Genomic DNA, 10,983 nt, shown 5'->3' on the forward strand with positions numbered 1-10,983 from the left:
TGAACCCTGGATCCCAACCTGCGTCTCCACTGCGTTACGCGGGCCCGAGTCAAAACACCCAGACCCCAGCCTGCCAGCATCGCTTCAAGAAAAGGAAAAGAGCCCATGTCACGCACTCATTCCAGGGCCTTTCCCTACAGCCCAGCGCTGCGAATGCGAAGCCTGATGCCAGCCAGGGGCCAGCCCAACCTGCTGACCCAGTAACCCTGGTGTCATCCCATCGGACAGCCCGGCGAGCAGAGAACAGGGGCAGGGCGGGATGTGGCAGTCAGCACGCCCTCGACTTGCGCAATGTACTGTTTTATTTAACCGCTGCTGTAGCTCTAGCAACTGCAGGGCTGGTCCGACACGAACAGCAGGAGGTGGGTGAGGGCAGTGCCAATGGATGTGACTGCCCTGGGGCCAACCATGCCAAGACAGCTGGGCTACTAGATCCATGTGCCAGGGATACTTCTAGTGGCCTCCTGGACTAGCATCTGTGGGGGTTTGGTGCTCACTGGTGAGAGTCTCTGGTTGCGAGATTCAAACGTGCACCAGGCATGTTAATTTCATACCAATTTAGGGCTTGTCTACACATGGATTTATTCCTGATTAAGTCCCTGTGTGGACGCACTTATTCTGGAATAAGGGCTTGTTTACATAGAGACATTCAGGAAAGTTAACTCTAATTAACTGAAGGAGGGACTTTGAAGCAGATTAGTTAAAAATCACATTCAATCCCTCTGCAGATGCTGTGATTCAGAATTAAAGCTGTCTTAATGCAGTTTAGTTTAATTCATTTTGGAAGTGAATTAAAATCAACTGAATTAAGGCCACTCTTAATTTTTGAGGGTGTTCACACAGGGGTTTAATGTGGCATAGTTAATACTCTTTAATTTGGATTAAGGAGGGGTGTAAATTTAATTTCCCCATGTAGACAAACCCTTATTTCTAATTTTCCTTCCAGGTGGGTCTAAGGCGGAGAATTTGGATCGATTCAATCTTTGGCTCACCCTACTGTAGCTCTCATGGCTGTTGTAGTAATCCAGGCTTGTGCAGACTGGACCTGCAGCACAATCAGATCCACACTACAAACCAGAACGCTGCTTGGCTTCGGCAGAAAGCACAGCCACATAGCTATTTCATCCCCGACAACATGGCTGTGTGTGTGTGTGTGTAAGTAACACAGGTTGGGCCTCGGCATGGAGCTAGACGGGCCTGGCAACACCACGTTGATTTATAACAGTAGCTCCTAGAAACGCCAGCCCTGATCTGGGCCAGGGACTGCACATACATGCAGGGACTGTCCCTGTCCCAAAGAGTGTACAGTCTAAATAGACCAGTCAGCTAAAGGATGGGAGGGGAAACTGAGGCACAGAGAGGGGAGGTGGCTAGGTCACACAGCAGGTCAGAGCCAGGAACAGAACCCAGGACTCCTGAGATCGCCCCCCCAAGCCTAACCACTAGGCCACACTGCCTCTGCAACACCATCCTAAAGGTCAACAAACTCAGGCTGTCAGGCTCAGGGGAAAGGCAGGAGAAGCAAAGCCGCATGGCAGGGCTGAGAGGACTCTTCCCCCAGACATACTAGTCCCGGAACTCCAAGCTCTGGCCCCCCACCGGATCGCCGCTGCACAAAGAGCTATCCAGACGAGGCCCCCCGCTTTAGCTCCAGGCCATTCCTCCTTATTCCCCCCCTCATCTCATCGATGTATTGTTCTGTGTAGATATTTATAGCCTCCATTCACCTCCCCCGACCCCAGACCAGCCTTCTCTTTCTTGGGCCATTATAAATTTAGTTCCCTGCTTTCACTACTGCAGCCTAGTGAAAAATCGCAAGCGTCTCCTCTGTACCTAGATCAGCTGGTGGGGAGGAGGGGAAAAGCAGATGTTCTGTGGTTTCACGAGACATGGGGGTCCCTGTTCTGGGTTGTCTACAGATCAGATAAGGAGGAGGTGGAAGAGGAGACATGTGACAAGACAGACAATAATACCATGAACTTCTGTAGCGCCTTTGACCTACACTTCAAACCCACAGTGGAGGTGGGATTTTCACCTCTCCACTTTACAGAGAGGGAAACTGAGGCGCCACAGGGCGCGTTATTAGTCAGCAGCAGAACCCAGGAGTCCTGTCCCGTGGTCACTAGACCATGTCGATTTCCACCCCACTGCCATAGCAGCGAGAGATGTGCCATGGCCCATGGGATGATCCACAGTGGCCAGCGCAAGCTCGGTTTGCAACGCCAGGGCCTTCAGCGCTGGGCTGATGGGGAGGCACCACTCAAAGGACAAAGAGCCATGAGGGAAGTGAACGGTTCTCCCACCCCTCCCACAGAACCGCTCACGCCTGCGCAAAGAGGCTACCCTAGTGGGTACCCAGCTAACCCTGTTGTACAGCTGCTGAACTGATCGAGAAGCCGCCCAGCCGCAGCCCCGGGCCAAACCTCGTAGCCCCAAATTCCTACATGCCAGGAAGTCATCACGGGCAGACCCCTCTGCTCGGCTCCCAGCGCGAGTGGGTGAGAGGGGGAGGGGAAGAGAGGCATCGGCAGAAGCAGCTTTTGTGTTAGCCCGTCACGGAAACAGAACAAAAATGAATAGAAAGGAAAAAAAAGTCCCCCTTCCCCCCCCCAAAAAACACACAAACTGGTTTCGAACGTAGCTGCGCGCCAGCCGCCTGCCCCCGGGGTGACCTGCTGTGCACGGAGCTGCCACACGGACCCGGGCAGCCCCCTCACAAATGGCCACTCTGTTTCCCCCCCAGCAGGGCCGTGGCTACGCTCAGACCCGGGGAGCTCTTCAACTGGGCAGCCGCTAACAAGGATGCTCACAAATTCCAGCTGCCTTGGAAACGCCGGCTCCAAGCCGCCAACACAATTCACGATTCAGCTCCGCCAGGCCAGACCCCCAGCTGGTGCAAATCAGGGCCGCTCTGCTGACATCAGTGGAGGAACACTGACTCAAGTCCGCTGGGGAATCGGAGATGGAGAGAGACAGGGGCTGATCCAAACAGCAGGTGCTGCGAAGCAGAAGGTCCTTGCTCCCACAGCAGAGAGATGGTGGAAAGGGATAAAGAAGAGGGCAAAGAGGGAAGCGAGCAGGGGATGGGAGCGATGCAGGATACAGGGCAGTAGGTGCAGAGGAGAAAGCTGCTGAAGGGCAGAAGGAGCAGAGAGGGGGTTAGCTGCAGTGAGACGCATGGGAGAGTTTGAGACGCATGGGAGGCGATTCTGAACCACTGGGGCAGCGGCAAGAGTTCTGAGGGGACATCTGAGCTGCGGCAGCAGGGCCCAGCTCACCCTGCGTTCAGGGCGAGGAGATCAGAGGCTACAATGGAGGAGAACGAGGTTGCCCGTTACCAAGGGCTTTAGCTTTCTTGGACTGGATCCTCAGCTGGTGGAAATCAGCACAGCTCTGCTCTTTGCTGTATCTCGTGATAGAGTGATGCTGATTTCCACCAACCGAGGACCCAGCCCTCTTCCCCCCCCCCCGTTTGTCACACGTTAGTGTGTGTTCCAGCTTTGTGTGTATTTTCTTTGCACCTCTTTGGGAGCCTGATTCGGATCTCACATCACTGGAGTCACCCCTGGTTGACGCAGAGGTGAGAAGAGAATCGGGCCTCTGGGATCTGTGCTGCATCAGGCAGCATGGAGACAGAAGTCATGTCCAGGAAAGTACGAGCGGATAATCCACGTTGAGTTTGCAGGGACTGTCTCTTTGCTTGGTCTTTGTACAGTGCCTAGCGCATTGGGGCTGGACTGTTGACGGAGGCTTCCTACTGCAATGCTGTGTCATCCCCAGATCCCCTACACCGTTCTCTCACCCTCAGCCTGGGAGAAGGGGGTGCAAATGCTTCTCTGAAACCCACCCATGGTGCTCCCCACCCGCTCTGCTAAATGACTGAGACTGTGCCTCCAGCAACTGCTGAATGAGAAGAAAATCAACAGTCCACAGAGAAGATCCTCCCCCTCCCCGGCCCGCTCTTGCGAGCGGAAAATCTGCTCAGCCCCAAAGACAGAGCATTCCTCAGCCTGCCAAAGGCTCATTGTGCCCTGGCCCAGCCGCTGGCATTTGCAGAGCTCGGCTAAATTCCATTAACCCTCTGCGGAGCGCACTGGACTAGCCAGGCAGTACCGCTTCCAGTCGGGCTCCCTCTCACACGTCACCATCCCACGCTTCGGCCCCAGACTAAGCGCCGAGCAGGGCTGGGCCTCTTTTCTGCCCTCAGCGTCAGAGCGAGCCCTCCCGGCTTTGATGCCTCGTGCATTAGTCCAGTTTTGAGCAGCTACTCCGGGGCAGCAGCGTTCCAGCAGCACGGCCTGGCGGCGAGCCACACCTGGGACGTCCCCGTGCCACTGGCAGGAAAGACAATGAGATGGGACGCGCCATCCCTTCCCCTGATCTCCTCAGAGTCTAGCCACCCTTCACAAGAAAGCCAGCCAGCTGCACGCAGGCCTTGTGGTCATATTCAGGTCACCTCTCCTCCGTGTCAATCATTCCCCTTCATGTCCCTTTTTTTGGCCTTTATAATCCTGGCCTAATGGTGTTGGGACTCAAGAGATCTGGGTTCCGCGATTGGGCTGTTCCACTGCCCTAGCATTACCCAGCGCAAAGCTCTCAGAGTACGTCTCCACCGCAATGAAAAACCAGCGGCACCAAGCCTCGGAACTCGAGTCGGATCAGGCTGCGGGGCCAAAAACGGCAGTGGAGACATTTGGGCTTGGGCAGGAGCCTGGTTTCTGCCAAACTCTCCCTCACAGGGTCTCAGAGCCCAACCTGAGCATCTACACTGCAATTATTGGCCCCCTGAGCCAGCTGACCCGAGCCAGCTGCTGCTGTGCTGGGGATCTTTGATTGTCGTGTGGACATACCCTCTGCAACTGTTTCCCCTCCCATCCTTTGTCTATTTAGACCAGGCACTCTTTAGGGTAAGGACTCTCTCTCTCTCTCACTGTGTCTGTGCAGCGCCCAGCACAAGGGGAGCCCAGAGACCATCTTTTCATTCTGTATTCATACCGCCCCTGGCACCAGGGGGTCCTGATCCGTGACCAGGGTGCCTAGGTACTATGGGAACACAAATCAAATATTATTTAGTACCAAAATGGAGGCAAAACTTGTCCCAAATCAGGTGTGATTGGATCATCTGTTTTGGCTTAGCTCACCATAGTGATCACAGCCAGATAGAAATTCATACCCAGGTGCCCCTAAAAATCAAGTGGTGCCTGGATCCCACGGCTAAGTCTGGGCTCACCAGTAAGGCGAACACATGCAACCTCTCTCTCCAGAAGCCAATGAGCCAAACCTCAGCTGGTGCAAGTTAGTTTTGCCTCACTAAAGTCAACAGAGCAATGAGGGTTTATTCCAGCCAGGGATCTAGCCCTGGCTTTTAAAGAGATGGGCCAACCATAAGATATTCAGCTAGGTACTGAAGAACCAAGTTCTGCTCGGATACCTGCCTATCCTCTTTAGCCCAGCTGGGATAAATCGACCTTGCTCTACCGACGCTACTTTACCCCAGCTGCGGATCTAGCCCTTTGACATCTGAGCTTTGCACAACACAGCTGAGAATTGAAGCTGCACTCACGTGAGTCTGAAAAACCAGGCTAGAGATGGCAAGATTTCAAACACATGTTCTCCCCCAGCCAAGAATACTGTGAGAACGAGCCTTTTGCGTAGCATTTCAGCGCTTCTCCGGCTGGGAACAGCAGAAGCAGCAAGAGATGTTTGGTATTTAATCAAGATCCTTCTTTGCTACTGTGTGAAACAGTGGGTGCCCAACTTGCTACCCCTGTGTGGCATAACTAAACCCTGCTACTGAAAAATGCAACACAGTTTAATTTCCCCGTTAAGTCCTTGGGAGGCTGTGAGAGTCACAAACATCCCCAAAGGCAGTGAGTCACAATGTTTATTCTGCAGGGCTGTAACCGTGCTGACCAGAGGAGTTTCTTCATAGATCCACAATTGTAAAATCGGATGGGACGCACTGTGATCACCTCATCTCATCTCCTGCAAAGCACAGTCCACAGAACCTCCGCAAAATCTTTCCTGTTTCAGCTAGAGCATCTCTTTCAGAAGAGGTGGCTTGAAGAGGTCTAGGTTGGATATTAGGAAAAACTATTTCACTAGGAGGGTGGTGAAGCACTGGACTGGGTTACCTAGGGAGGTGGTGGAATCTCTATCCTTAGAGGTTTTTAAGGTCCGGCTTGACAAAGCCCTGGCTGGGACGATTTAGTTGGTGTTGGTCCTGCTTTGAGCAGGGGGTTGGACTAGGTGACTTCTTGAGGTCCCTTCCAACCGTAATCTTCTAGGATTTCAAAATCACCAGTGAAGATAGAGAACCCGTCACGACCCCTGGGGAACTGTTCCCAGGATCTCAAGTGTCTCATTCAAACACACCAAAAATCAGTCAGTCAATCCTTCATCACAATTTCCCTCACTATTTCCCCATGGTATTTCTCCCCCCCACCCCACCCCCCACTGTTCCTCTGATATTCTTGTTAACTGCTGGAATTAGCCTACCTGCTTGTCACCATGGAAGGTTTTCCTCCTTTCCCCCCCCTGCTGTGGGTGATGGCTTATCTTAAGTGATCACTCTCCTTACAGTGTGTATGATAAACCCATTGTTTCATGTTCTCTGTGTGTGTGTGTATATAAATCTCTCCTCTGTTTTTTCCACCAAATGCATCCGATGAAGTGAGCTGTAGCTCACGAAAGCTTATGCTCTAATAAATTTGTTAGTCTCTAAGGTGCCACAAGTACTCCTTTTCTTTTTGCGAATACAGACTAACACGGCTGCTACTCTGAAACCTTCATCACAAGAGAGACTGTTTAAGAAAAGCAAAGGCCTTACAATTAATTCACACTAAGGGAGTTTCCCCTCCAAGGGACGGAGACTGGACAGGTCTGACTCTCCCCATGGGCTAGATTCTGTCCTTGTTACCAGCAGTGCATCCCCACCGAACGAGGCCAGAATCGGGCACAGCTTCTGCCGAGACGAGGGCTGAGGTGGTAGGTTTCCCTCCCATGGGGGATTTGCAAACCTTGCTTTGCTGACAAGGAAAGGTTCTGGGGACCCAATCTTGCTTCTACAGACAGCACGACTGGGCCCGCTTGTTCCTAAAGCCCTTTGGAAAGCAAGGGAACCATCCGGCCAGACAACACACACACACACACACATACACACTTGCAGCCCCCAGTCTGGCTGCTTTGTTGTTGAGAAATCCTGGAGCGGCAGGCAGCACGTCACAGGCTTGGGATCCTGCCAGGGCTGGAGTGCCCCACTGTCCTGGACTCTGTGGGGGATTCCACGTGAAGCAATTGTCTAGAGATAATCAGGGCTCTGATGCTGTCCCAGTGGGTCTCTGGTTTCTTACTCACCACTGAATCAGCACAGCAAAGGGATCACTGGGGCAGGAAGGTTCCCCAGTAGGCTTGACATTATTGACATTTCGGCCCCAGCCACAGACCCCTCATGTCAGGGTCACAGCGGGGGGGGGGGGTCACACTATTGGGGGGAACAAACTGCTCCATCTCCACGTTCCCATAACAGGGGCAATTGCTGCATAACCAGCAAAGACCCAAAGGCACACAAAGGAGAGAGGGAAAGGTGCAGTCCCCGTCCCCTGCCCGTTCGGATCGAAGTCACCAGTTTCACCATCAGGAACACGCCGCCCAGAGCCAGGGCGCGACCCGGCAAACCCCTCACTCGCTCCAGGAGTAAGGGCTGGCTCTAGGAGAAAGGGTTAAACTTTCCCCTTTCATCAGCAAGGGAGACACGCTACAGCACCAGGCCCTCCACCCTGCCAGCCATTCGCTCACAGGTTTGCAAGTCACAGCCTGCAGCTCTCTGCTCCTCCTCACCCTGCCCCATTATTCACTGGGAGAGGAGACAGAGTTATTTGAACCCCCGGCCTCTCCGGCTTAAATTCAAACACATGTATGAAAAGAGAGGAAACTTCCGGCCTCATCCCTGCCCCCCCCCTTCTCTGTTGCGGCTTTTGAATATTTCAAGCCCTGGAAAAGCATTTCACTTACCTGCTTAACAACCCCCCCCCCCCAGTTACAGGAAAGGGCAAGGGGAGGGACTTTCCCACAAGTCCCAGTTCGGATCTGAATCAATGGGACGCATTCAAACCAGGCTCTGGAAATTTTTTTTTAAGAGCTTCTGAAGGGGCCAACCGGGTTTCACTTCGGAGAAAGGATCAGGCCGGGAGGAGAACTGCCTGTGAACTGAGCGAAGCGTGGCAGAGCCATGTTGCTTTCAAACACACTCTCCTTCCCCACCCCTGGGGAAAAGGGATCGAGCCAGGCTGTTGCCCCTAGCGAAGGCGAAGAAGCCCCTTGCCTGAGCCGCCAAACGCCCCCCACCCCACCCCGCAACCTTGTGCCGGGTCTCCCACGCACAGGGCTGCCGCGGCCAGGACACCGGGTGAAATGAACCAGGGTGAAATGAACCAGGGTGTAAATTCCATTTAAAAAAAAAAATAGAAAGATCAACTCATCTCCTTACCTGCCCCCCCCCCTCCTCGCAGCCCGATCCCAGCGGTGCCTTTCTCCAGGGCTTTCCCCCCGGGCCCGGCTCTCTCTGCCCGACAAGGAGGAGGAAACTTTCCTTGGGAACTTCAACCCTTGCCCGAGGTGTGGTTTGGCTAGTAGAGGAGCAAGGAAATGCTCGGGTTTCAACACACTGTTTCTTAAATAGGCGCTCTCCGGAGGCACAGCACCGACCCTGGCCACCGGCAGGCATTGCACAAGCCTGGAAAGGTTTCAGAGTAGCAGCCGTGTTAGTCTGTACTCGCAAAAAGAAAAGGAGGACTTGTGGCACCTTAGAGACTGACAAATTTATTAGAGCATAAGCGTTCGTGAGCTACAGCTCACTTCATCGGATGCATTTGGTGGAAAAAACAGAGGGGAGATTGATATACACACAGAGAGAACATGAAACAATGGGTTTATCCTACACTCTGTGTGTATATCAGTCTCCCCTCTGTTTTTTCCACCAAATGCATCCGATGAAGTGAGCTGTAGCTCACGAAAGCTTATGCTCTAATAAATTTGTGAGTCTCTAAGGTGCCACAAGTCCTCCTTTTCTTTAAGCCTGGAAAGGATGTCAGAGCAGCCCTACCGCTTTTCCCTGCTTGCTGGCCACGTTAACTCTCTGCTCTCCGAGCTCCTGGCCAGATGAGGGGAACACACCGGATCTAGCCAGTTTATCAGGGCCAGAGAGTTGTTGGCTTTTGGGGTTTTTTTTTTATTTAAAAAAAGCTGGTTTTAGCTGCCTGGCTCAAAATAAAAGGCTCTCCCCTACCCCCATTGGCCTCATTTCCTTGAAGTGAACTTGGCGGATTGATGCCTGTTGCCCAGAATAAAAAGCCATGGTTTGAAAATGAGGGTGAGAGGCATTTCCCAGGAGTAGTGGCTGGCAGCAGCTGCAGAGGTGTGGTGGGGACATGCCCAGGTAGAGGAGGGGAAAGGGGACTTGGGTTTAGGGTACAGGGTTCCATCGCTGAGAGTTCTTAGACAGGTCACTGCCTCAGTTTCCCCCAGTGAGAGACAGGCTCTGTGAACACTTATGCAGGTCCTTAATTAATGGTCTATTCGCTCCAGGGAAGTTAAGTGTACCTGTAATTTGAACAGGTTTGCAGAGTTGGCAAATGAAGAAGGGGCTCAGCAGGTACTTGTTGAAGGTGGAAGGGTAAGGAAGAAGAGAAGAGAGGTTAGTCCTATAGGAAAAGCGGAAGAGTCAAGGGAGACTAGACCAAATATGAGCCCCAGGAGGATACAGGATGGGTTGAAGAAGATTATAAGGGAAAATAGGAATGGAAAGAACTTGCAGCCAGAGGGAACAGGGGAGAGACTGGAGAATAGCACCGTCACCAGGAAAAGGCAGGTCTATGTGATCGGGGACTCTTTATTGAGAAGAATAGACAGGCCTGTAACTAGTGCTGATCCAGAGAATAGAAGGGTGTGCTGTCTTCCGGGTGCTAAGATACGGGATGTAGACCTGAGGTTGAAAAGGATCCTAAAGGGAGCGGGAAAGAATCCCCTAATTATCCTTCATGTGGGAACAAATGATACGGCTAGATTCTCGCTGGAAAGTATTAAGGGAGACTATGCTAGGCTGGGGAAGACGCTTAAGGAAATTGAGGCTCAGGTGATCTTTAGCGGGATCCTTCCTGTTCCTAGAGAAGGGCAACAAAGGTGTGACAAGATTATGACTGTCAATAGATGGCTTAGGCAGTGGTGCTATAAGGAGGGCTTTGGGATGTATGGCCACTGGGAGGCATTCACGGACAGAGGACAGTTCTCTCGGGATGGACTTCATCTGAGTAGGGAAGGAAATAGACTTCTAGGATCGAGGCTGGCACAACTGATAAAGAGAGCTTTAAACTAGGAATTAGGAATTAGGGGGAGATGGATGGGAGATGTCCAGGAAATCTCCACGCCAGATTTTAGCATTGAGAGGGAAGAAGACGAAGTAAGAAAGGATACATCTGTGGGTAGGAGAATGTATATAAGGAGCGAGGGCGTTGTGGATACTAGTCTAATAGGTTATACTGGCTGTAGAATGACTGTGCCTAATAGGGTACAAAATGTGAGCGAGGCCAAACAGCAAAAATTAAGATGTCTATACACCAATGCGAGGAGCCTAGGTAACAAAATGGAGGAACTAGAGCTACTGGTGCAGGAAATGAAACCAGATATTATAGGGATAACAGAAACATGGTGGAATAGTAGTCATGACTGGACTACAAGTATTGAAGGGTATGTGCTGTTTAGGAAAGACAGAAACAAAGGTAAAGGTGGTGGAGTAGCATTGTATATCAATGATGAGGTAGAATGTAAAGAAATAAAAAGCGATGCAATGGATAAGACAGAGTCCGTGTGGGCAAAAATTACATTGGGGAAGAAAACTAGTAAAGCTTCTCCTACGATAGTGCTTGGGGTGTGCTATAGACCTCCGGGATCTAATTTGGATATGAATAGAGCCCTTTTTAATGTCTT

At 52.0% G+C, this 10,983-nt stretch overlaps 1 protein-coding gene across 1 annotated transcript in view; it reads right to left on the minus strand.

Annotated features, from left to right (window-relative positions):
• CDC42SE1 (CDC42 small effector 1) overlaps window positions 1-8,649 on the minus strand; it is a 55,686-nt gene extending 47,037 nt beyond the window's left edge. The window contains exon 1 of the mRNA XM_038382875.2: window positions 8,489-8,649. The gene's annotated coding sequence lies outside the window, so the exon portion shown is untranslated. The remainder of the gene's footprint in view (window positions 1-8,488) is intronic.
• Between the last annotated feature and the right edge of the window lie 2,334 nt (window positions 8,650-10,983).

The sequence above is a fragment of the Dermochelys coriacea genome, chromosome 24, assembly GCF_009764565.3.
Source record: "Dermochelys coriacea isolate rDerCor1 chromosome 24, rDerCor1.pri.v4, whole genome shotgun sequence".
NCBI classification, from domain to species: Eukaryota; Metazoa; Chordata; order Testudines; family Dermochelyidae; genus Dermochelys; species Dermochelys coriacea.